The sequence below is a fragment of the Alligator mississippiensis genome, chromosome 2 (assembly GCF_030867095.1).
Source record: "Alligator mississippiensis isolate rAllMis1 chromosome 2, rAllMis1, whole genome shotgun sequence".
NCBI classification, from domain to species: Eukaryota; Metazoa; Chordata; order Crocodylia; family Alligatoridae; genus Alligator; species Alligator mississippiensis.
This window is the reverse complement of record NC_081825.1, coordinates 249,109,340-249,134,166: the sequence shown is the minus strand read 5'-3', so window position 1 is coordinate 249,134,166 and position 24,827 is coordinate 249,109,340.

Genomic DNA, 24,827 nt, shown 5'->3' with positions numbered 1-24,827 from the left:
GGTTACGAAACGCCTGGACACAGGAGGAGGGGTGGATGTCGTATACTTAGACTTCAGGAAGGCCTTCGATACGGTATCCCACTCCATACTGGTGAACAAGTTAAGAGGCTGTGACTTGGATGACTACACAGTCTGGTGGGTGGCGAATTGGCTGGAGGGTCGCACCCAGAGAGTCGTGGTGGATGGGTCGGTTTCGACCTGGAAGGGTGTGGGCAGTGGGGTCCCGCAGGGCTCGGTCCTGGGACCGATACTCTTTAATGTCTTCATCAGCAACTTGGACGAGGGAGTGAAATGTACTCTGTCCAAGTTTGCAGATGACACAAAGCTATGGGGAGAAGTGGACACGCCGGAGGGCAGGGAACAGCTGCAAGCAGATCTGGACAGGTTAGACAAGTGGGCAGAAAACAACAGAATGCAGTTCAACAAGGAGAAATGCAAAGTGCTGCACCTAGGGAGGAAGAATGTCCAGCACACCTACAGCCTAGGGAATGACCTGCTGGGTGGCATGGAAGTGGAAAGGGATCTTGAATCCTAGTGGACTCCAAGATGAACATGAGTCGGCAGTGTGACGAAGCCATCAAAAAAGCCAATGGCACTTTATCGTGCATCAGCAGATGCATGACGAATAGATCCAAGGAGGTGATACTTCCCCTCTATCGGGCGCTGGTCAGACCTCAGTTGGAGTACTGCGTGCAATTCTGGGCAACACGCTTCAAGAGGGACATGGATAACCTGGAGAGGGTCCAGAGAAGGGCCACTCGTATGGTTAAGGACCTGCAGACCAAGCCCTACAAGGAGAGACTAGAGAAACTGGATCTTTTCAGCCTCTGCAAGAGAAGGTTGAGAGGCGACCTTGTGGCTGCCTATAAGTTCATCACAGGGGCACAGAAGGGAATTGGTGAGTATTTATTCACCAAGGCACCCCCGGGGGTTACAAGAAATAATGGCCACAAGCTAGCAGAGAGCAGATTTAGATTGGACATTAGGAAGAACTTCTTCACGGTTAGAGTGGCCAGGGTCTGGAACGGGCTCCCAAGGGAGGTGGTGCTCTCCCCTACCCTGGGGGTCTTCAAGAGGAGGTTAGATAAGCATCTAGCTGGGGTCATCTAGACCCAGCACTCTTTTCTGCTTATGCAGGGGGTCGGACTCGATGCTCTATTGAGGTCCCTTCCGACCCTAACATCTATGAATCTATGAAAACCTATGAAAATCAAAAGCTAGTAAAAAGCCCACTCTGATTCTTTATTAAATATGAATGAAAAAGAATAAAATGAGTAAAAGAGGAGTCTGAATGTAATATTAAATTGGAAGCTATGGTATTTCTTACCAACTAATTGATACATTAGGGATTGTGCATCTTATGAGACATAAAATCAAGAAGGAATTGAGTTTTTATATTTGTACAGAATTGGTAACTAACAATATTATAGATGTTCCTCTTGACTTGGCACAGCTAGAAGATTCTAAATCATGAAAAGCATCTATATAGATTCTTCAGTGATGCTGCATGGGAACATATAGGAAAAGTAATTGAATAAGCAAATACTTTCTGGACATTGCCACATAAAATATTTATCAAAAAGAAGCAAAGTGAACTTCTTCTTTTTCCTGATTTTCTTTAAGAGCAGACTTCTGTATAAGGAATGAGGTATGGCATTAGTTAAGGTACAGTAACTGAAATAATCTCTAGCATTCACCATATGACTTATAAACTGCAACTTTAACAAATCACTCCTCACACAGAACATTAGCTTCCCTCCCCCCTTCTCTCCTATATGAAATCTAGTAGAAATTAAAAACACAATCCTATTAGATAAGAATGGAAGAACTTGTATACACAATAAGAACCTCACTTTTATTAATAAATTACTTATGTCATTGGTGCTTAATTATTTTTTAACATGGTATGCTGTAAAGATAGAAACACATCTTTCAACAATTCTTTACCTTGGCCAAATTTTCTTACTTGACACCAATTTACCATGGTTGCTTATTGTCTCCTCTGAACTGAAGTCATCAAAACATTGGAAAGAAAACTCAAGGAAGATCTGGTTCCCACTACTTCCCTAAAACGTACACATATCATAACACATACCAGAAGCAAAGTGTTTCTCCCCTAAAGGAAGTGAAGGTGTTGTGCACCATTTCTACATACTTCAGTAGGGAGGGAATAGCAACTCTACTGAGACAAATCACTCTCCTCTGCACAGACCCTCCATTCAAGTAGTTGATGCAAAAATGTAGAGGTAATGTATTTGACATCTCTTTATTTCCCCATGCAAACATGCTAGAAAAGTCAAAATAATGTTCTAAGAAAATAACTATTTGCATAAAAGAATTGCATTGTTGGTTTCTATTAAAATAAATACATAAAGATTTCTATACTTACCATGCCAGGAATATCTTGCTTCAATAGCATAATCATAAGTCATGTATGAAATCAGAAGCATCAAAGTTGCTTGGAAATTAAGAAATAAAATGTAAAGTACAGCTGTGATCACTTGCCATAAATAGGTTGGCCAGTTTAAAACTCTTGTTACCTTATCTTCTAAGTGTTGAGCAGCCACACTTTCTATTTAGTGACTAGTGTTCAGTCTTCCTAAAAATAAGGCCCTTTCTTGTGCAGGCAGACACTGTTCTACAATGAGTCAATGTTTCCAATATTCTACTCACAAAGAAAGAAAAGAAAAAGACATGTTAACTGAAAATGCTTTCTTTTGGTGAAAGAAAGTGGCTCTGTGTACCCCTTTAACAGTGGTGTGAATTTTATGCAAAAGTATTAAGATGCGGATTTTCTCATTCTGAGGAGGGAGCTTGTCAGATGGCATATAAGCATTCACGATTACGTTTCAAAGCATTCTGAATGACCTTAATTTGCCCCAGATCTAAAATACAGAGGTAACACCAGTGAAGAAAAACATTAAGTATGATCTTATTATGTGCACTGCAAATGTATATTTATTTCCCTTTATTGAAATGAATAAATTAGTTATGGCAGAGATTTTATACTCACAATGAGAATGTCTCAGTTCTTCAGCTTTTACAGGATTCTGTACTTAAGTACTTGAAAAAAGATTTAGTGATTCAAAACAGGATGCAAAATCTGCATATATAACTCTATAATGCTTGAATAACTATAAAATGCTTGAATATTAATACAGTCTTTATTAACATACTGGAAAATATTTAAACAATTACAGTAGGTGCTGAAACAAATTAAGAAGAGTGAGAAAACCCCTACAGTTCTTTGGTTTTCAATAAACAATTACCAGTGAGATGGGGATGAAGTATATGTGCAAGCAACTGCATTAAAATGATAAAAAACCAGCCATAATCTTTACTACTGGAAATAGAGTAGAATAAAAATACAAGTAAATTTATCTCCTCACCTCTAACTTCTGTACAGTAGAAAATAGGAATAATTCACTGGACTTCTCAATTCTGTCTATGGGAAACAGGAAAACAAAATTTTACATTGTTAATCAAAACAGCTCTTCCTAACTGGAGACCTAGAATTAATTAAAACACTTTTGATTTAGAAGAGGAGCCCCTGGACTTAGAAAATCCCAGGAGCTTCAATACCTTAGACTTTATGCAGCAAGTGCAAATTGGACAAAGTCATTCCATATCCCATCACTCTCTCAAAACTGTTTTCAAAGGTAATGAGGGCTACTATACACATGACAAGGGCAGATGGAGAATGTTATAAAATCCACAGTGGGATTGATACACAGCACTCAAGAATTGACATAGTCCTTTGATAGCTTTTTGCTGGAGGTACTATGCAATTCAGGAATAACTTTCAAGGTCTTGGTAAAAATAAACAGTTTGTCAAGATAAGAAAATTAGGTGTAATAGACTAGCCAACCAATTTTCATCTTTTCATTCACAACACCAGCTTCTTGTTTCAGTTAATCCAAAGGCAGTTGAATCTATATGCTAACCTAACTATCCAGCAAAGTGATTTCACATCTTGGGAACATGCATCAGAATATATTGTTCCACTTGTGATCCCTAAAGAGTCCCAGGCAATGCAAAATGTCAAGCCCCCAGCTGCTGTGTCAGACATATGATGAAATAATGACCTCAGCCACTTTTGGGAATGAGGCTCAGGTCCCAAAGGACTTAGATACCTAACATGTTTATATCAATATAAACAAGAAGCAAACACATGACATACAATTCCACATCAGTAAACTAACTTAAATGTAGTGGAGTAGTACTATGAAGAAATCAGGTGTGTGAGTGATCCATACTTTGTATAGGGCAGTGATTCTCAGCCAGAGTGCCATGGCATCCTGGGGTGCCATGAGATCCTTTCAAAGATGCCAGACCATCTTAGCACTGTTGGGCATGTAAACATATTTCACAAGATAAACCCAGATATTTTAAATAGGATTCCTTCTAATGTTAAAAACATTCTAACTGTGATGGGGGTTTTTTAGTTCTTTGCAACAGAAAAACCACTCTATTATTTTTCTGCAGTCAAAAAAAAAATGAGTGAAAACTAAGAGAGGGCATTTTCCAAGGGGTCCCTTTAGTTTAGTGAAGGGTGCCTTGACTCTAAAAATGTTGAGAACCACTGGTATAGGCTATTATCTGCTCTTTTACCACCTGTCCATGAGATCTTGTATTACCAGCAATTGCAAGTCATTTGATCATCTGGCCACTCTGGACCCCTATTCCAGTGTAATATGCAAAGTGTACAGAACTAGTGTGACATACAGTAGTGCAACTGTGTCAGATATCCAGCTTCTAACTCCTTATAGAGTTCAGAAAAAAATATCCACTACTTTGTGTCAATCTGTCTCTCAAAAATGCAAGGACTGCAACATTTTTATTGTAAGAACATATTATTCCATGAGAAATTCTGACATATTGAAAAAAAAAGTTTTTGTTATAAAATTAGAATTTTTTAATTTTTCCAGGGAAAGCTCAGCCTTAAGTATTTTGTTTCAGAAAATTTAAGCTCATGCTCAAGCAGTAACATTACTGGGGTGGAAGAGGGGTGACAGGGACAATAGCCCTGCATGCCAACAACTTTTCTACAGCCATGTGAAGGTGATTGCAATTGTAGTGGCGACAGCAACTGGAAGTCACCAGCGTCCCCGTGTGCAGCAGCTACTCCAAGGTGTCCTGATGCATTCTTATGCTGCTGTGCTCAAGCCAAGGCTTTAACAAAGGACCAACTCCCGGCTGCAGGGCAGAGAGACTGAGCCTGCAGCTGAGCCCACAGGAAAGTCTAAGAGCAGCAAACTCAGGGTGCAACAATCAAAGTAATACATTGGCAGTAACAGAACAATAGACCTATTAACTAGACACAGACATTACACATAAACCAGTTCAAGTGATCAGAAACTGGTTTAAATCTGTAACAGAACAGATGTTCAGTGAACATAAACCATTTTGAAAATGGCTGAAACTGGTTTGAATTTAACCTGGTTGAATGTAGTATCCAACTTAACTGATTTGAGCAAAACCGGTTTATATCACAGCATGTTCTCTGGGCTGGGCAGGGCTTTCTGTTCCACAGCAGAGCTGGCTCTGCCCCCTGCTTCCTGGGTGGAGCTCCAGCAGAGACTTGCAGGCACAGCAGGGTCCACCTGACTTCCCTTTGCCCTACTCCCCACCTCTCACTGCTCAAGCAGGAATTCCCTCTTCCCTTCCATCTCCCACAGCATGGATCCCAACACCACAAAACGTAGGCACATGGTATGCTAACTAATGCTGAGAGGTGTCTGTGTGTGTGGCTCTCTCCAATTTCACTTGGACAGACAGTGACTGCTTAGGACTATTTGGACCAAATCAACAGGTCTGCAGGTAAACTGTTTAGAAAAGTTAGAACTAATGGACAGAGCCTATTGTTTTGCTGATGAGGTACTAATCACTGTTATCAGCCCCCTGCTGGCTTGCTCACCTGTGAGTTTGCTGCAGACAGTATAAAGAAGCAGGGAGGGAAATTGAAAAGCTCTGTATCATCAACAGATACATGCACTGTACAACCCTCCTTGCCTCAGAGGACTAACAGGGGACTGGGGTCTGGCAATACTTCTGCCCCTTGATCAGCCAGCAGAGAAAAGACTGGGATCATACAGGCAGACCTCCCTCATCAGAGGTCCCGCAGAGGCCTGGCCACACCCCTCTCCAGCTCAGTAAGAGAAGGGAGGGCTGCTCTAGTGCTCCTCCTCCACCCCACCCCGGCTCCTAGCCTGAGCCACTACAGGCATGTGCCTGAATTTCCTCAGTCCAGAGAGAATGTTTGTCTAGTTACAAACTGGTTCAGTCTAACCAGGTTAGACTAACCTGCAAAGATTGAATCAATTCAAGCTTAGGGTTTTTGAATGTCTGTCCCTAGTCATTGACATCTTGTGAGCCAGTGCTTTCACAACAAGCAGCAGATTTAGATATTCTCTTATGTGGGACTGAAGAATCAATCATAAGTTCTTCTTTTTCAGAGGAATTCCATTGACATAGAAAGCATCTTGCTTTAGGTACAGAAATTCAAAAACAAAACACAAATCTGAATGACTCAGAGATGAATATTCAGATAGACCTAGTGAGTTTAGCAATTTTGTGTACCCAACTTGAAAAATGATAGAAAACCCCAACCTGGAAAAGTCTGCCTTGTACGTATACTATTAATTATATAAGCCGGGGCTCTCCAAATTATGATTTCCACTTGGGCACCCCACCACTAAACCATATCACATGGGAACTCTACACCTCTCCCACCACAAGATGGTCTCCCCTGCACCATGACAGACTCAGGTCCACTTAAGCCTTACAGACACAACTACTCTCAGCTCCACAGGGCACCCTGCCCCACCCTAAGGAGTGGGATCAGGAAGTAGAAGCAGGAAAAGGGAGGAGGAGGGAGGAAACTCCAGTGGTAGCAGCAGGAGAACAATAGTAGGAGGAGTAGTGCCCAGGCCAGGAGCCCTGGGGCTACAAGTTAGTCCCTCAGTGGGTTTGGATATTGAACATGAGTCACCAGTTGGATGGCCATGATATATGTCATTCAACCGATAGACAAATACAATGCCACCTAAATTATGAGAAAAAACAAATAAATAAAACAAAACATAAATTTCAGATATAGAATTTTAGATATTTCCTATTTGCAAAGGCTCTACAGTTTCAGTATTTGTCACTAGAAATGTGAGAACAATTTTAAATATGGAATAATTTCAAGTATTTAGGACTCTTTTTCTGGAAAACTTATAAAAACAAAAATGGATAGAGACTAACTGAATTATTCATTGTAAATTATTGGCCTGGCTCTAATTGCTAGAGTAGAGCCAGCTGTTGTAATGTTTTCCCTATTTTATGTACCATAAGCTCTACTGGCAATTTCCTTATGTCCATCACAAGAAACTTTGGGAGATAAATCCTTTTGAATATAACAAACTTTCTCACAGAGAACCTGTAAAAATCTTATCGGTCATGTTGTATTTTTATTTATCTGTTCTAACAAGCTGAGAAATCACCATGGTGAATGCTACTGTAAACTAGGAAATATTCCTACCTGTATATCAGTTTCATTTAGTTCTTGTCTTTCCTTAGTAGAATCCCTCTTAAGAATCAAATAGGCCACATATACTGTTTTGTTTATTATCACTGTGGTTTTATGAGAGTTAATGGAGTCTCACCCCTCCCATCCACAATCTTTTTGCTCTGCTTGTGGATCTTCCCAGAGACTTGGAAAGCTTAAATGCCAATCTGAGAGGGATGTGACACAATGTGAATATCAATGTGAATGTTAATGTCTGAGAGCTGGCAGAGCTGCTGCAGCTGGGTCACTGAGATGTAAGCATTCAGAATTTGAATCAGTCCAGGATATCAAGATTTTCAGCAATTGTGGTAGAAAATCTGACAGGTATGTTTCTCCTCTTGCAAAGAAAGAATTAATTTCTGTGGAAACTTCAGACTCCTTGATAGAACAAAAAAGTAACCTTTGATGGCATGAATGTTAAAGTGGAGATGGATGATTTGTGGGTGCAAATTGTGGAGGTAATTTAAGATTACCATAGTTTCTTGCATACGACATGTCTGGAATAAGATAGACACCTTGTTTTGAAAGGCAGAATGAAGAAAAAAAAGATTTTTCCTTGTAGCATATAACTGAGTAGCAGTCACTAGGGAGCCGAGAGTGCTTCCTATGTATGGATCTTGTTCAGATAACTTGACTTTCTCCTGGTAGAAACTTAAGCAACAGCAACTGCTGTGAGAGTATTTCCATGTTTATACACTGCATCTCTATTTCTAGCAGCTGTTTTTTGGAAAAAAAAGTTGTGTGTTATATGTAAGAAAATATGGTAAATTTCAGGTGAAAAATGCATTTCATTCATCTATGAGATCGATTGCAGTTTTCCCAATACTAATGTGGCTACAAATACTAGTAATCACTAAGTTCAGTAAACCTGCTAATTGATTTCCTTCAGAGTCTTTCTTTCCTAGTATTCAAAACAGTCAGATGCTTATTAAATAAAATGATTGCAAATAGATATACCGCTTCACAGTTCATGAATGTTTACTTTTATAGAACTTATTTCTCAATAAATCATTGTCTTAAAATGTTTTATAAATGTTGTTGGCTAAGCCCAAATAGCACTTCTTCTATGTTCCAACAGCAAACTTTAGTGGTCCTCAGAAGAGTCAGGTTTTTTTTCTTTCTTGCCATTAAAATGAGTATTCATAGTATCTACCATTCAAAAATATTCTTTAAGAAAATACAAAACAAATTGATATTCCTTCTAACAATAACACCAATATTCAGAGAAAGCTTAGATCCTTTAAGCAATGCTGACATTATCATAGGAGGTCTTAGGACAGGTCCTTCAAAGGTGGGGCATAGCTGAATAAGAGAAGCATTATGGTACCACCTACAGAAGGTCATGAGGTTACCTGTAAGCTGGCTGTAAGTTTTGTTCTCTGAAGATCATTCCCTGCAAGGCATGGTAAGCTATATTTCCCCAGAAACATATAAGTAGATAGCTACTCTTCTGCTTGTACCCTACAAAAGAGCTATAAAACCAGAGGGAATGAAGAGAATGTAAGAGAATTTGATACAGAGAATTTGGTAAGACAATTTGATGAGAATATTGTAGAAGGGACTTTTAGATATTGAGTTTGTTGACAGTAAGTATGTATGTGAAGTTAGAGCACCATGAAGTCAGCAACTGAATTAGTAATAAAGAATCCATAGCAGTGCAGACACCCTGACTGTCATGACCTGACACTATCTGAAAGTAGGAATTAGAATAGGTAGGCTAGGAGATAGCTAGATTTATTTAAGGCAGATTTATGATCATGCAAGCTATCCATCATTGTTTGAGCATAAATCTTGAAAATAATGTAGCCTGTTTACTCACAGGAATGATAGACATATTATAATTTCTTTATATACCGTAAGTTCTTTTTCTATAGATCTTTTGCTCACAGGTCTACTAAAGTAGGATGGGGCAGTGGTTTAGTGGAGACGCACCAAATCTTTTCAGCTGCATACTTTCCAAAAGTCAGTTTTAAGTGTTTTCATTCTAAGCCTTATATACTTCTGCCTGGCGCTGTAATATAGGAAATTCTCTCTCCATGAACCTAGTACAGTTAAAACTTTTTCTGCCACCTAATATTTGCTCATAAACAACTTGTTTTTGAGAGTACCCTCCTATGCACTATGGTGCTTTCTAAGACATGATAATCTTTTTATGGACATTATTTTACTCACAGGCCTTACTCTGCAGTGGAGGACCCCTATTTATAGAGGAGAGGAAACAATTTTGGTAAGAAAACAGGAAGTGATCAAAGGTTGTCATGAATCCAACAGCCCATGACAGTTTTTTGTAGCCATTGATATACAAAAGAGTTATATGGCAAGACTGCTTTTGTCTTCTCAGCTGGAATTACTAGGTACCCATATAGTGCTAGCACAGCTAGGGACAACCTTTGGCATGAGTCTGGAATGAAACTCAAATTCATTAATCTAGAATGCTTTAATTGAGCTACCACTTAGTCCCAAAAGAAGGTGAGGCTACTGGGAAAAGGAGCACTTGAGTGCAAAGGGTCTTAGCTTGCTGCTGAACCATAGTTAACAATACAATGGGCTGGGTGTTCAATAAGACCTGACTTAACAAGTATTTCTCTTTTAACTGTCAGGGCCTACTGCCAAACTGATTAATTCACCATAAGTACTCCCATTCAAATCACTGGGAATACTTTTACAAATCTATGGATCTTAATGAGGTGTCTGTGGATGTAACAGGGAGCCCTTGGCCCTGTTACTAGAAAACCCAGGAGTAGGAAGGGCAGCAAGGAGTAGCTGCCCGGGTGGACTGAGCCAAGGACTGAAAAGGCCAGGCAGCTAATGAAGCAATTAGCTTCACCTGGTCTTTGGTGCAGAAGATCTTGTCACATAGCTGAAAGGAGGCTGGGCTTGGGAAAATAAACCCAGTCTCTGACCAGGCAAAGGAGTCTGTCCTGGCAAGTGGCAGGGAGAGGAGTTCCCAGGAAATAGAGGCTGCTGGAGATGGACAAGTAGGGACACAAGTCAAGTAGGGGAGCTCAGGTGAGATGGCTCCAAGGGAGGTGGGGCCTGCAGGCAACATTTATCCAGAGTGGGAGGGAGTCTTTGTTTTGATGAAGTAAATTGCTTGCATTTATTTTCCATTTTGAATTTGAGACTAGAGGATTGGGTTGTGGCTACAGGGGTAGAGGAGACCACAAGCAGAAGAATGCCTGGGTGCCACTCCCTTGCTATAGGAGCTAGAAGCCAGCCCCAAGGCAGAAGGGCTGAGGCTGGTGGGGTGAAATTAGAACTCCAGGAGGGGCTTTTGCCAAGACAGGGCCGATACCCAGGAGCTGAAGTCTTAGACAGTGAACCAAGGTGGAGGGTGCAGCTAGAAAAAAGGGGGACAAGGCTGTGACAACTAAAGCCCCAAAGGTGATCAGAAACCTGTAGGATCACTCCCTTAAAGTGGAAGCACTTACATGCAAGCACAGGCCTCAGCTGGAGGGCTGCCATGCTGGGCAGGCAAAGCCTACCAGCAAAGTTACCCCCACCCCCCAGGGACCGCCACCTTAACAGCAAGCTAAATAATTTCAAAGTTGTGGCAGACAAGAGACCATAAGTAAGGTGGGGCATGGAAAGAGCTGGAAGGCAGGACACATGATGGTGGGGGGAATGGGGGCGGGGATGGGACAGGACAGGACAAGACACAGAGGGCAGAGGGGCAGGTGTCAGCGTGGCAGACCCCTCCCAAAGGTGCCACAATGGGACATCAGAACTAGAGAGATAAGGAAATACAGAGCACATTTCCTGTAATCAATTAATCAAAAAATTTTGAAGGATCTATGTGCTTGATTTTTTTTTTCATTTCAAAATGCATGTAAAAACATTTAAAAAATAAAATAAAAAACCAAATTTATTCAACTTTAAAAAGAAATAGTAACTTTTCCTTTTCATTAACTAATTGGAGAGAAAGTAGCTATTCGTTATGGCTGTACGAAATTTCGCTGAGTGTTTCGTTTCAAAGCTGTTTCAACACGTTTCGAGCTCAAGACACCGAAATTTAAATGAAACAAAAATTATTGAAACAGGTTAAAACAAAATAAGGGCCCTTGAAATGCTTCACAAGTTTTGAAACATTTCGAGTTTCAAAGCAGCTCGGGGGTGGGAGGCAGGGCAAAGCCAGGGCTGTGCTTCAAGTGGCTCTACAGCAATCATAGCACAGCTCCAGCTCTGCCTGCCTTCCACTGCTGGGCTGCGTTCCAATCAGCTCCAACAGCCCCATGGAGCTCAGCCTAGTGGTGGGAGGTGGAGTGCAGCCCCAGCTCTCCCCCCCTCCTGCCACTGCACTGCGCTCTGATTGGCTCTGCCAGCCCCATGGAATGCATCCCGGCGGCGGGATATGGGGAGAGCCGGGGCTGCGCTCTGCTTCCCACCATGGGGCTGAGCTCCATGGAGCCTAGCACTGGGGGTGGGCTGTGCTCAGCACCAGTCCCAGGTGGCAGTGGTAGCCTCCTGTCATCCAACACAGATCCAGGGGCCTGCACCCTTGGGAGGAGTCTGGCACAGCCCTGCAGCACTCCCAGGGGTACAAGTTCCTGGATCTGTGTGCCCGATGACAAGAGGCTGCTGCTGCCAGCAAGTGTCATGAATTTTGCTTTCAAGACTTTGAGGTGCAATTTCCAAGACATCTATGCACCTATTTCCTTGAATCTAAGCAGGTGTCATGCCCTCAGAAGGGGCTACCATCCTTGTAATTTGCATCTGAAACAGGCAACAAATGACAATGTTTTAGGCATTTTCATTATTCTCCATTATAGCCTGAGGGCGAAACGTCAAAATGAGTCGAAACAGTGAATCCGTTTTGATTAAATGAAATGGGACAGTGCTTTGAAACAAAATGAAATGATGAAACAAAACACTGTCCCTTCAAAACAATGAAATGGACGTCAAAACAAAATGATGGCATTTCACATAGCCCTACCATTCATGTATAGGATACGTTTAACCTGAGATGGCTGCAAACCTCTTTTATGTTCTTCTATCTCACAGAGAACAACAGTTACTTAAGTAGTGAATGTAAACAGAACAATAAAATGTCTTAGAGTCCTTGAGATGCTATGCCCTTCTGCTATTGTGGTGACAATAAACCTGGGATAACCTTCAGGACAGATATCTGTGTTAGACAACTTCAAAGAAGTCAGCTTCTGAAGCAGTTGAAAGAGTCACTTCTAATAACTTTAGAAAAACTGTAAATGTATTCCAAGGTTACTCCTCTTGATTTTGCATTAGTTTACAAAGCTATCATTTTATAATATTACCATAGAATTATTCACATTATATATTAACATTTGTCACTGCACATAACAAAATATACTGGAAGATCTAACATTCTTTTGTAAAAGTATTTACAGTGTGCTTTATGAATACTTCATATTTTAAATGCATCATATTTTAACAGTGGTCTTTGGGTATTTGAAACTTTTTAATACACAGGACATCAACCAGCAATGTCTAAAATTGCCCACTATAGCAATAGCATCTGAGGCCACCAGACATTATTCCATTTGTATTGCTATGGGAATGCCATCCTGGATCAGGCTAGTGGCCCAGCTAGTCCAGGAACCTGTCTCTGACAGTTATCATCTGCTTCATGGAAGGCAAAACAAACTCTGAAGTAGGCAATTATGGAATAAACTTTCCCTAGAGCTGTGTGTGCTTGATTGGTTGGAAAACAAAGCACAGCAGTGTGTAGCAAAGCATTATAGCTCTGAAGGGAGAGAGTCATCAAGAGAGAAACTCATACAGCTCTCATTGGCAAGGAAGATTTACATAGTACACACTGGCCACGTCTACATGAGACACTGACTGCACAATTGTTACTGCGCAGTCATTTAGTACTTGTATAAGCTAAGCTACATGACTGCACAGTAATTCCAGTTCAGCATCACTGAATAGCTTTTAGGTGATGCTGACTGTACAGTAGCTCATTACTACTGCAGAGTATCGCCACATCATGCTTTGTGCTATGTGATGCTACTGCACAGTCGTAACAAGCTACTGCACAGTCAGCATCTCATAGACGTGGTCACTGACAGGGGAAGTAGTACTTCAGTGAAAACCATGGTGGGTGGAAGTTAAGCCATTTTTGAGGAGAGAAGGAAAAAGTGATATGCTAACATAATTTTATTTTATTTTTTTTCACAGAATGAAATCATAACAATTTATGTTAATTTATATTTGAGTATAGGTGGTACTGGTAGTGTTAAGGTTACAGTTCCCTGACACTTCCCAGTCTATTCTGGAGTTATCCAAGTAGAGTCATTTCAGTTGTATGTCTGTTCACCACATTTTCCAGTTGGGCTGAAATTTTATCATGACAAATGTCTGCTACAAATTGATATATATCAATTTTTAAGATTTGGTTAAAATAAATAACTTTTTCCTAGAATGATATTAGGGAAAAAATGCTGTTTGCCTATATTAAAAAATGTTCATGTAACTATGACTGAGAACTGGGGCCTCTATTCTTTTGACCAGGAACTTTAAATTTGGCAGGGGTTAAACCACAGGTGGACAATTATTTGGGTTTGTGGGCTGCATAGGGAGCCATCATGCCTTATTTCCAGTGAAGACTGAGGCCTATCCCAGGCTCCCCCTGCACTGTCAAGAAGCAAGTTACCAGGGCTGGAAGCCTCCTTAGTTGATGGGCTCCCAGCTATGAGGTTATCCTATTCATCCCTGGGCCCAGAGGACTGTGGCTGCTGCCATCCCTAGAGCTTGGAGATAGAGACAGCTGTGATCCCCAGGGCATGGGGATTTCGCCTGATGGGGCTCCCAGCTGCGGGGCTCCCAGTTGCATGTGCAAATTAAAGCTTGATAGCAACCAAGTATAAAGTTAGTATACATTTTCTAGGTCTAAATATACACTTGGTTGGAGCTTTTTTATTGTGTGATAAGTACTTTGCACTTGTAGCTGGTGTTAAGGTAATTGTGCATGACCTGTAACATGTAAAGGAGCCTAAGGAAACTGTCTCCCTTGTGCTCACAATGCTTCTCTCACTGATGTCCAAGCCTAGTTCAATGCAGAGGGGTTAAGAAGTTGGGTAGAAGGAAGAAGAGATACAGGCAGTGAAGGGAATGTGACTGACTGGAAGGGTGGTTAGGGATATGTGTGGTGTGGGTCATGGGAACAGAAGCCTGGGAAAGGCACCAGAAGAGGATAGGGAGGGTAGAATTAGGAATTTAATAATTTTTACTACCATGAATGGTTAAATTTACCCTCAGGACCTCTTCAAACTATGTTACAAATATACATTTTAAAGCCTTTTCTTTAAAAAGATGTCGGTGTTCCAAGTTTATCTTTCCACTTTTGTTGGCATCAGAAAATTAGGACAAAGTAGTGTCCAGTTTTTTGCTGAGCTGTATACACCTATTAACTACAGTTTTTTTTAAAGAACAATAAGAATCCTGAATTCAGATTCTAACAGTTCACAAACCTCACCTCATGCATGTAATGCATATTTGTGGGCACATCTACATGTGTGCTTTAATGTGTAGTAGCTTATTTTACTGTGCATTGAAGTGTCACGTAAAAAAGCTTGCAAATATGCTAATGTGCCGTAAAATAGGCTACTGTGCATTAAGCGTCACTAACAATATGCACTTTTACTACTGTGCATTAGGGCAGCCTAAGAAGCATTTATTTAGTACCTCACGTTGGAGGTACTAGACTTAATGCACATTAGGAAAGGTGCATTAATGCACATGTAAACATGGCCTATGTGAATGGTTTTGAATGTAGGGAGGGTATTTACAAATTTCCTTAAGAATAGTGCTCCAACTTGCAAAAATTATTTGAGTATGATTTCTCTGTCATGAATAGCATGAGTGATTAGTAATCTAATTGCATGCAACTAGCCTTTCATTCCTGTTCCAGGCAAAAGAAGATCAAAGGTGCTAAGGTCCGGATGACATCTATCTCAAAGAGAATGCAGTTCAGTGCTAGGTTATTTATACATTATTTAAGTTGTTCAGAGACTGTTTTCTGATCTTTGACCTAAGACATTCACCTTAACTCAGAATTCCAGACTGATTTTGATTATTCAGCAGCTTGGTTGAGACCCTTCAGTTTGAATTATTCTTGCTATGTGTATAATGCAGTATGTGATACTTATTCTGGTAGGTAACTTTATGTCCTTTGGCTCAGTACTGAATGTGTAAATAATTTAATCTCTTTTCTGTGCAAGAATGTACTCAGTCCTTTGGTCTCAATCAGAAATGTGCACTAAATTGGAAAAGGGACAGCTATTCACGTTGCGTTACTTTGTCTTCTTACCAAATCAGATTATAATCCTAAAACAGGGAACATAATGAAAGTTTTGGTTTTTCACTGCTGAATCATGAGCTGCTTATGTTCCAGCCCTGGCTTTCATGCTGTCCAATGTATGCCATTTGCCTAAATGCAGTGGGAACTAAATAGGGAATTTAATAAATCAGAGGAAACAGATGGATGCATGAGGCACTTTGCAAAGTTAAAAGAATTGTATGGGTTGTAAATTAAATGTTTATTAGCAGCACTAGCTGCCAAGATTCTGTATAACTCACTCATATACATGAACTGTAGCTGCATAAAGTGGCTACATTAACTCTCAAGGACTTTTGTAAAAATTCAAGGTTGTACAAACCTAATCTAGAGAATAATTGCTTGTCCAGACGTGATAACAGACACTAACAGAGCAAAAATGACAGTTTGATTCACAGACAAATATAAGTTGGTCTTGGATGTCTGGCTTCCATTTTTCTGAGATGAGATAGCTGTCTTTAAAAAGCTTCAGTGGTGAACATCCTGTCAGTTTAAAAGGTCAGACTTGCAAGGTATCATCAGAAATGATGCTGTACAGATCATTGGAAGAAAACAAAGTGATTTCATTATCTTCATTCATCTGTTATATATTTACTCTGCTGTCTGTCCTCAGCAATTAGGAATCTTGTGGAAAAGAATAAATGATTCACTGAATGGATGAACAGAAATTCAGATACAGTGCGTCAGATGGCAGGGGGCATGTGTGGATTGTAGGTATGTTAATGCATATGGCAGGCAATATTTCTATTTCATGTGTTTTATTTCTGTATTATATGTTCTTTCTCAACCAGATCAGGGCAAATAACACATTTATACCAGTATATTTCACGGTGCTTTTGTACGCCAATATAGATTACACAAGAATCCAGAGAGGGCAGATGACTGGTGGGCAGCTACTACTGGGCTTTGCCACTAGATGGCAGGGGAGTAGGTAATACTCTGCTTATAACAAACGTCTACCCTGAGACAGATATGAACACAACAGATCTCAAGTTTTCCCTTGATATTTCCTGGGGTAATTCTGCATCACATTTAAAAAGTTACACTGGTATAGGGTTGTGCATTGTATGCCTGCCTCTTGTTTACAGAAGTGTAAATGCTGCTGTGTAAATGTTGAAGTGTAAATGTGTTGTGTGTCCAAGCATACGGTAGACTATTTTTTCAGGTCTAATTTTACATCTATGTCAGTAATAACTAAATTAGAGAATCACTGGCCAAGTCCTCATGAGTGGCAGACTGTGTAGTTGTTACTGTGCAATCATTTAGTACTTGCATGAGCAAGTACTAAATGGCCGTGCAGTAACTGGTGTTACTGCACAGTACCTTCCCCACACAGTTTTTTTTGCAGACACTACTGTGCAGTAGCATTGTGTCACAGTTAGTGCCTACCAACACTACTGCTTAGGAGCAATACTGCACAGTGACTCATTGCTATTGTGCAGTAGCGTCTCATGTAGATGTGCCCACTGTGTAGAAGCTATACTATAAGAAAAGAAACTGAGGTGTAAAGGATGCTCTCTTGGTTAAAGCATGCACTATGACTCCCAGGTTGTGGGGTCTAGTCCCAGTTTTGCAATAGATTTCCTTTGTATTCTAGGTAAACCACTTATTTTCTCTGTACCTCAGCTACCTATCTGAAAAATGTTTGTGTTTTGTGCATTATTTTATGATAATAATGAAATTCACAAAACTGTCTAGATAGGCAATTGTAAGCATGATCTAATTAATGTTTGAAATCCAGTCCTGAAAATAAAGTGAAGTTAGAAAATGTTTCTAAACTTTAATTTGTAAAATGACAATATTTTAACATAAAAGCCACGTTTTATCTTAGGTTCTTTGGGTGAATCTGATATCTTGTTATTAGACCAACTTAAATAGTTGGAAAAAAGAAATTCTTAGCAAGCTTTCGGGTTTAAAAACCCTTCAGCAGGCTGAGGAAGCATCCGCAGTTGGTGTGTGCTCTTCCTGGATGGAATGAATAGTAAAGAAGTCAGAGGCTGGTATGCATACAAGACAGGCAGTCAGCGAAGTCAGCCTGACAAAGGGCTTTTAAACCCAAGAGCTTGCTAAGAATTTTTTTTTCCATCTATTGTTGGTCTAATAAAAGATATATTCACCCAAAAAACCTTGTCTTCCCATGTCCTTAGACCAACATGGCTACAACCTACAACCCTGTAAATTTTATCTTAGTAAGCAAAGACAGTTTAACTTTATGGAGACTTTGAAGAGAAAATTGAGAGAGCGATAGGCCTACACAAAATGGTGAAAATCAGTTAAACGCATGGGGATGCTACAGGATATTTGGGAAAACCAGAAAAACCTTTTTTGGTTTAGGATATGTTTATCCACTAAAAACTGATCCACTTATCCATTCTAAATTCCATTAGCTGTGACTATAATAAACCACAGCAATTGGATATAATCAAAAGTGCAATTATTTGCAGTATTATTGTTGAACTAATAGGAATATCATTGGAACTCACATTTGAGATATCTTTTAGACTGTGAAACTAACTGTAATAGTAATTTTGTCATTTTGTCAAACTTACCCGGATTTTTAACCCTTCATTCTCATAGGAAAAATATGTTCTGCAATAAGAAACCTATATAATGGTATATTTATATAATGAGTGCTGCTTTGCAACAAACAGCAACTTCGAAGCAAAGGTAAATGTAAGGTTGATTATTAGTGAAGAGACTTAAAATGATGGGACTGTAGGATTTATATCCATTCTTTTGAGTTTTTCTTTTTCAATTTGAGTGATTGATAAGGTATGGAAAACTTATTGAGACAGCTGAAGTTCTTGAACATTCAGATGGGAAACTGCCTAAGTCATAGAGAAAAGGGTTCAGCTATTTAAAAAAAAAAAAAATCCTAAATCAACTCCAAAATATCCTTTTCTGCCAAGGTAACCTAAACCAAATGAAGATTATATTTGATTTTGTTTATTCTGTGACTACAGGGATTTGATAGAGGTGAGAGATGTTTGGTTTAATAGAGAAGACATGGCTATAAAATAATTTTAGGATAGTAAGAAAATGGTGTTGCCACCTCAGAGATGTGTATTTAACAATAAAATTAGGATTTTTTTTCTTCCTTTTCCTACTTTAGCTGCTGATGGTTGTTAGATGGCTTTTATGGTCCTGTTTATTCAAAGGCAATATTCAGCCACTTCTCTCTTCTTTTATCCTTATATTTATAATGTAGAATTTACAACAGCATGGAAGGTAGCTGAGCATCTACCATTCTAATCTGAAAGAGGTGCAATAAAATATGGATTATCCTTTAGGAGCTAAATTCTATGAGAGTTATAAGGAGCTGATGTTTAAATGGAGTTGGGTTTGATGTGATTCTAAGCAGAAAGCAATTTTATTAGATAGGTGTACCAGATGTACTAGGTATATTTAGCTATGTGTTATGCTTTTGTTTTATGTTTATTTTACTTTTAAATCTCTAATGGCTCCAAGTTTAGTAGAAAAAGGCAGCCATTTTATTTTCCATTTATTTGTTGAATATTTTAGTCATTTGGATTTTTCCCCCTATGGACTATTTATATATACAGTATTAATTACATTTTAATCAAACAAATGCCTAAGTCCTTAAAATATTAAGCTAGCATAGAATAATAGTAGTTGATCTTTTATATACTATAGCATAGTATAAGAAGAAAAGAAATAAATGAGGAATTTTATTCCATATAGTACAGACGATACATTTTCCATCTCCTTAAATATGAAACAAGGTACTTCCAAGGTATGTCATTAAACAAAAAAATTGTGGATGTACCTACTTCAGCTGAGTAAAACTGTCTCCTGAATTGATGGCTGGAATTTCAGTCAACTACGGCTATTGTGCATCTCCACCTTTTGTCCAGAGAGCTCTTATTCTGACATTTAGTTATGCCACTTGTTTACTCTGTGACATATTACAGTAACCACACGTCACCTCTTCATGCAAAATTTAAAATGATGCCATTCTAGATACTGTAACTCTTCTACCTGAAAAGGCCACAGTCATGCCTGACAGTAACCTGCCTAACTGAAAAAAGCAATCCAAAGAATGGCAATGGCATTGACATCTAATGCATTGTAATAACAACTGACTTTTGGAACCCATAACTTCAGTATTAGTGACTATAATGTCTTATTTGAGACCTGTAAATGTTTATACTGACTCTTTAAGGCCAGTGGGAGAAATCTTGGGGAACCCAGTTTCCCCATTTCAGAAGTCCTGCATAGGTGGATATTCAGAACGACTGATACAGGGGTGTGTGAGATGCACAGAAAGAGATTAAATAGCTGCAGGCCTACAGGTGATATCTAGGCATAAAGTACACTAGTTCTTTCTAGGTTCTGAAACGACCCTTGAAGTGCAAGGTAGCAGGACTCGCCATTCCATCCACCAATAAAAAGAAATTCTTATAAGGAAGAGAGCATAAAATCGGCCTCTTCCTTGATAATTAGGGAGTGTGCTTCCACTGAGAGCTGGCTAACATCTCCCAGGGCCAGGGATAATGAAACCAAACAGAACTGTTGGGTCTTTATAAAGTGCAGAGAAGCCCTGAGTAAACACCAGCAAATGAAGACAAAAAAAATATTTACTTGGTAAAAAATTCATTTCAAAGTTGTGCTTGTTTGTGTGGTGTTTCTCTTTCTCTCTCTCTTTCTTTTTTTTTATTTTTTATTTTGGCCAGTTCAGACTGGGACTAGTCTGAAGTAATCCAATGAACACATAGGGGAAATCCAACTCAAAGTTACTGGTGACTTGGTGTGTAAAGTTACGAATGAAAATGTTTTCTTATTTATGTACTTGTCTCAGGTATAACAGCCCAATTGTCACCAGTGTTAGAGTTGCTGCAGTATGACTTCGGGAAAATCAGCTATAGGTTTTCCTTTAGAATTAAAGGGAAATGTTTCATGGGCTTTAAATCCTTTATAGTCTCTTTTTTCTATAGGAAGATTATGGGCCCATTATCACAATGTCACTCAGTGGTGTAACTAGGGTGGGGAAACCAGGCAAGCTGCACATGGTGTTGATTTAGGGGAATAAGGGCTGGAAAAAAATGGCTTCTGTTGCAGCTTCACAATCACAATCACAGCAGGGGTAACAACTGGAAGTTAGGCCTGGGCGAAGCAGCTAGTATTTGCTTTGGATTCGGCCACTTTGGGGGACAGTGATTCGATTCAGTGATTCAAATCACTGTCCTGAATCAAATCAACCAAATCTGATTTAGAGATTTGGCTGCTGCCGAATCAGCTGAATCTCTGAATCAGACAGGCCTCATGCCCCGCCCACTCTCCGACCCCTGGCAATGGCTGCCCTGCCCACCCCAGCTCCTGGCTCTTTGAAAAAAAAACCTGGACTCACTGGGTGCTGCCAGGTGGGGGGGGGTGATCCCTGCTGCCCCCCACTACCCCGTGCTGCATAGGGGGCTCTACACGAGCCCTCAGAAGCTCCAAGGCCACTGCAGCAGCCACTGAGTTCAGGGGGATTTGGTTTTTATTTTTCTTTAAGGGCCAGAGCTGGGGTGGGCGAGACAGCCATGGGGGTGAGGCTGGGAGAGCAGGGAGGGATTGGGAGGCTCATGGCAGAGTCCCCCCACATGGTGTGGGGCAGTGGGGTTAGTGGGAATTGCACCCCCCCCCTCCTGGTAGTACCCAGTGAGTGGGGGCTTTTTTTAAAGCACCGGGAGCTGAGGCAGGTGGGGCAGTCGGGGGGGGAGGGGCTAGGGGAGCAGGTGGGCATTGGGGAGTGCTCAAGGGAGCTAGGGCACCAGGCAGGGGCTGGGGCTTGGAAAGGGTACTCCCCTGGTCCCCTCCCTTCCCCTGCCTCCTACTTACTGGCATGGAGTCCAGGCCCAGCTCCCCACTGCAGCAGGCAGGGGTTGCCCAAATCTCTGAAGCTCTCTGAATCTTTTCTGAATCAATTCAGAAAGCTTTGAATTAGTTTGGACCTTTTAATTGGTCCCCTGATTCAATTTGGATTCAGATATTCAGCTACCAAAATGGGCCAAATCTCCTCCAAATCAAATCAGCACCTGAAGCTTTGCACAGCCCTACTGGAAGTCACCACTGTGGCAGCTGCCTTGGGCATCTGGTTAGGTTGTTATACCTCTTGGCTAGGGACAAAAATTACACATACACCAATATAAGTGATTGGAAACTGATTCAAATCCATAAAACAACAGAAGTTCAGTGCACATAAACTGCTTTCAAAATGGCCAAAACAGGTTTAAGATAAACCTAAATGGATGTAGCATCTTAACTGATTTTAGGTTAAATTAGTTTATTGAATTTCTGTCCCATATTCCATCCAGATTTCCAGTTAATTCACAGTTCCTCAGAATCCCAGAATACTTTACACCTCCACCACAACCTCCCCCCTCCTTGCAGGGTGGGTGGGCTAGCATTGGCCCAAGCTGTCTGCTCCAGCTAAGCTCTGGGGCCCTCCAGTTTCTGGCCTGGGCCACTGAAGGCATGTGGCTGTGTTTCTGGAATTAAAAGTGAATGTCTGTTCACTTGCTTATCAGTTCAATCTACACAGCTTAGACTAACTTGTGAAGATTGAATCGATTCAGCCTTGGGCTTTTTGACTATCGGTACTTATCCCTAATATCCCTGAATAAGTGATGATATAAACTTAGTGGGTACACTATTTGTATATGTAGCAGCCTTTAAAAAAAGGACCCACCTGAACAGAATGGGAAGGACTGCCTGGAAGAAAGACAGAGTTTGTCCCAGAGGGGACACTGTAGGCTCTGAGGGCAAGTGAAGCTGTTTTGGAAGCAGCCCTATTGGAAGTGGGAGGGGTGACGTAACCCCAGCAAAGTTTTGAAAGAGAGCAGTTAGCAAAAGCCCGGGAAGAGCCCTGAGCTGGGATTGGCTGAGAGGCTTGGATAAAAGGGGAGCAGTTTTCCCATGTGGGGGAACAAGAGAGAGAGAGGGGCTGAGGGACGGGCTGGAGACTGGATTCAGAGTCTCAACACAGTGGTCCGTCAGAAAGCCCCTGAGACAGCCCTGCGACAGCAGCAGAGAAGCTGCAACAAGAGTGACACAGTATCTGTGATACAGTAACCAGTTCTTCTCTCTGGCCCAGGAGGCTGCAGCAGCAGGATCAGGCAGGGACTGCTTGTGTGGAGAATCCAAGCCTGGAGAGACCTGATTGAAGCCGGTGTGGCTTGGTGAGCACAGAAGAACTGGGGGGGGACTGCCGGAGTCTGCCCTAGTTTCCCTGATTGGTGAGGGGCCCCAGGGGCAGGCAAAGCCCAAGGAGGGGCTGCATTTACCGGGGCTGTGAGGCTGTGTTGGACAGGACGGTTGCTATAGCCTGCAGCCCAGACACGGTTCACAGCAGAGAAGGGAAGGGGTCAAGGGCAGGGGGAGGCTGTCTTGCAGGAACTACAGAAGAGGAGCCGCTGCATGCTGCCCGGAGACTCCAGGAGCATGGAGGCGGACACCAGCACCAGGGAGCATCAACAGACCACGTGCAGGGACACAGACAGTCCCACTCCCTGAGATACCCCACCAGAGGCAGTGCACACAGGATCCCCAGTACACCGTGTGCAAGTGAGAGACTGTGTAAATAAGTTCTTGAGGGTTTATTAGTCGGTATATCCATGTGCTTATTGAATGATTATTTGTTATGTGTAAATAATTAAATCTCGTAAATAGTTTGAGAATTGTCTGCGAGGGTGCTTGATTGTAAGGGGAGGCTCTCCACTCAGGGGTACTGCAGCAGCTTCCCAGGGGGGCTGGGCAGGGCTACTGGCTACCGGGTACCCCAGGATCCCACTATTCAGGTGAGAGCATGTGTAGTGTCGCATCCAGGGTTACATATATAACTTAATTTAAATATAATTTAATTACATTAATTTAACTCTAAATATAACTTAAATTATTTGTTGAATTTAATAAAAGTACAATTTTGCATCATGTTATCTTTGGCTCAGGGGCTTAAAGAACACTTGGAAGAAGAGGTTAATTTGGTATCTGTTTATTCAACAATACAGACAATGCAGGTATCTGAGAAGGGCAGAAAATGAGCAAAAATAAAGGAGTCATTCAATCTAATGGCCATGATGAAACAAACTGTGGAAAACATCACACTCAGGAGCAGTTCTGTTCCAATAATGCAATTTTGTATCTAAATCAAGTAGTAAGTTTGGTACTAGAATTGGAAAAAAAATAACATGACTAAAACCCATTAGACAGTCAGAGTTCACGATGTTACATATGGGCTGACTTGCAATGGCTGATTGTTTAAATACAGTTTTAACTAGATCTGGGAAAATTGCCAACATATTAGTAATTCTCTAAAAGACATAACACAAACCAATTGCATGTTTAATAAAAGATAGGCTGTATTTTTACTGTGTTATAATGCATTGATCTCAGAAGAACATTAGTCCTTCAGTCAAACATCCTTTTATGAATAAGTGGATAAATTATTTGGTATTTCAGATGGAGAAAGTATATTAATTAATACCTGTATCCACTCTTCTTCCCTCTTACTTTTTCTTAATAGCTAACACTACTTTTTTTTCTCTCTTTCAGAAAAACTTGCAACACATGGCATTGTCCACAAGTACATCTATATACTACTGCCTGGTCCTTTTATTTCATCAGAAAAAAATGTATATGCGCGTCTAAGCCAATTGAAATTTACTTTGGTGAAGTCCTAGGATGACATCTCATTTGATATATTTCTTATATGAATGTTAACTGGAACAGTGTAAAAAGCATTATGCAAATTTGTAATTGAAACCAAAATAACAAAGCAGCAGAAAACCTCCAGATGATAAACTAGAATTCATGCTCCTATTAAGAAATAACAATGGATATAGCGTGCTCAATTAATTTGAGAGGGCACGTTCTTTGCTAGGGGCTTAATCAGTGCATGTGTGTAACTGTTTGAGGCTGAAGCTGCCATGATTTTAATGACACCATATAACGTTGTCTCTT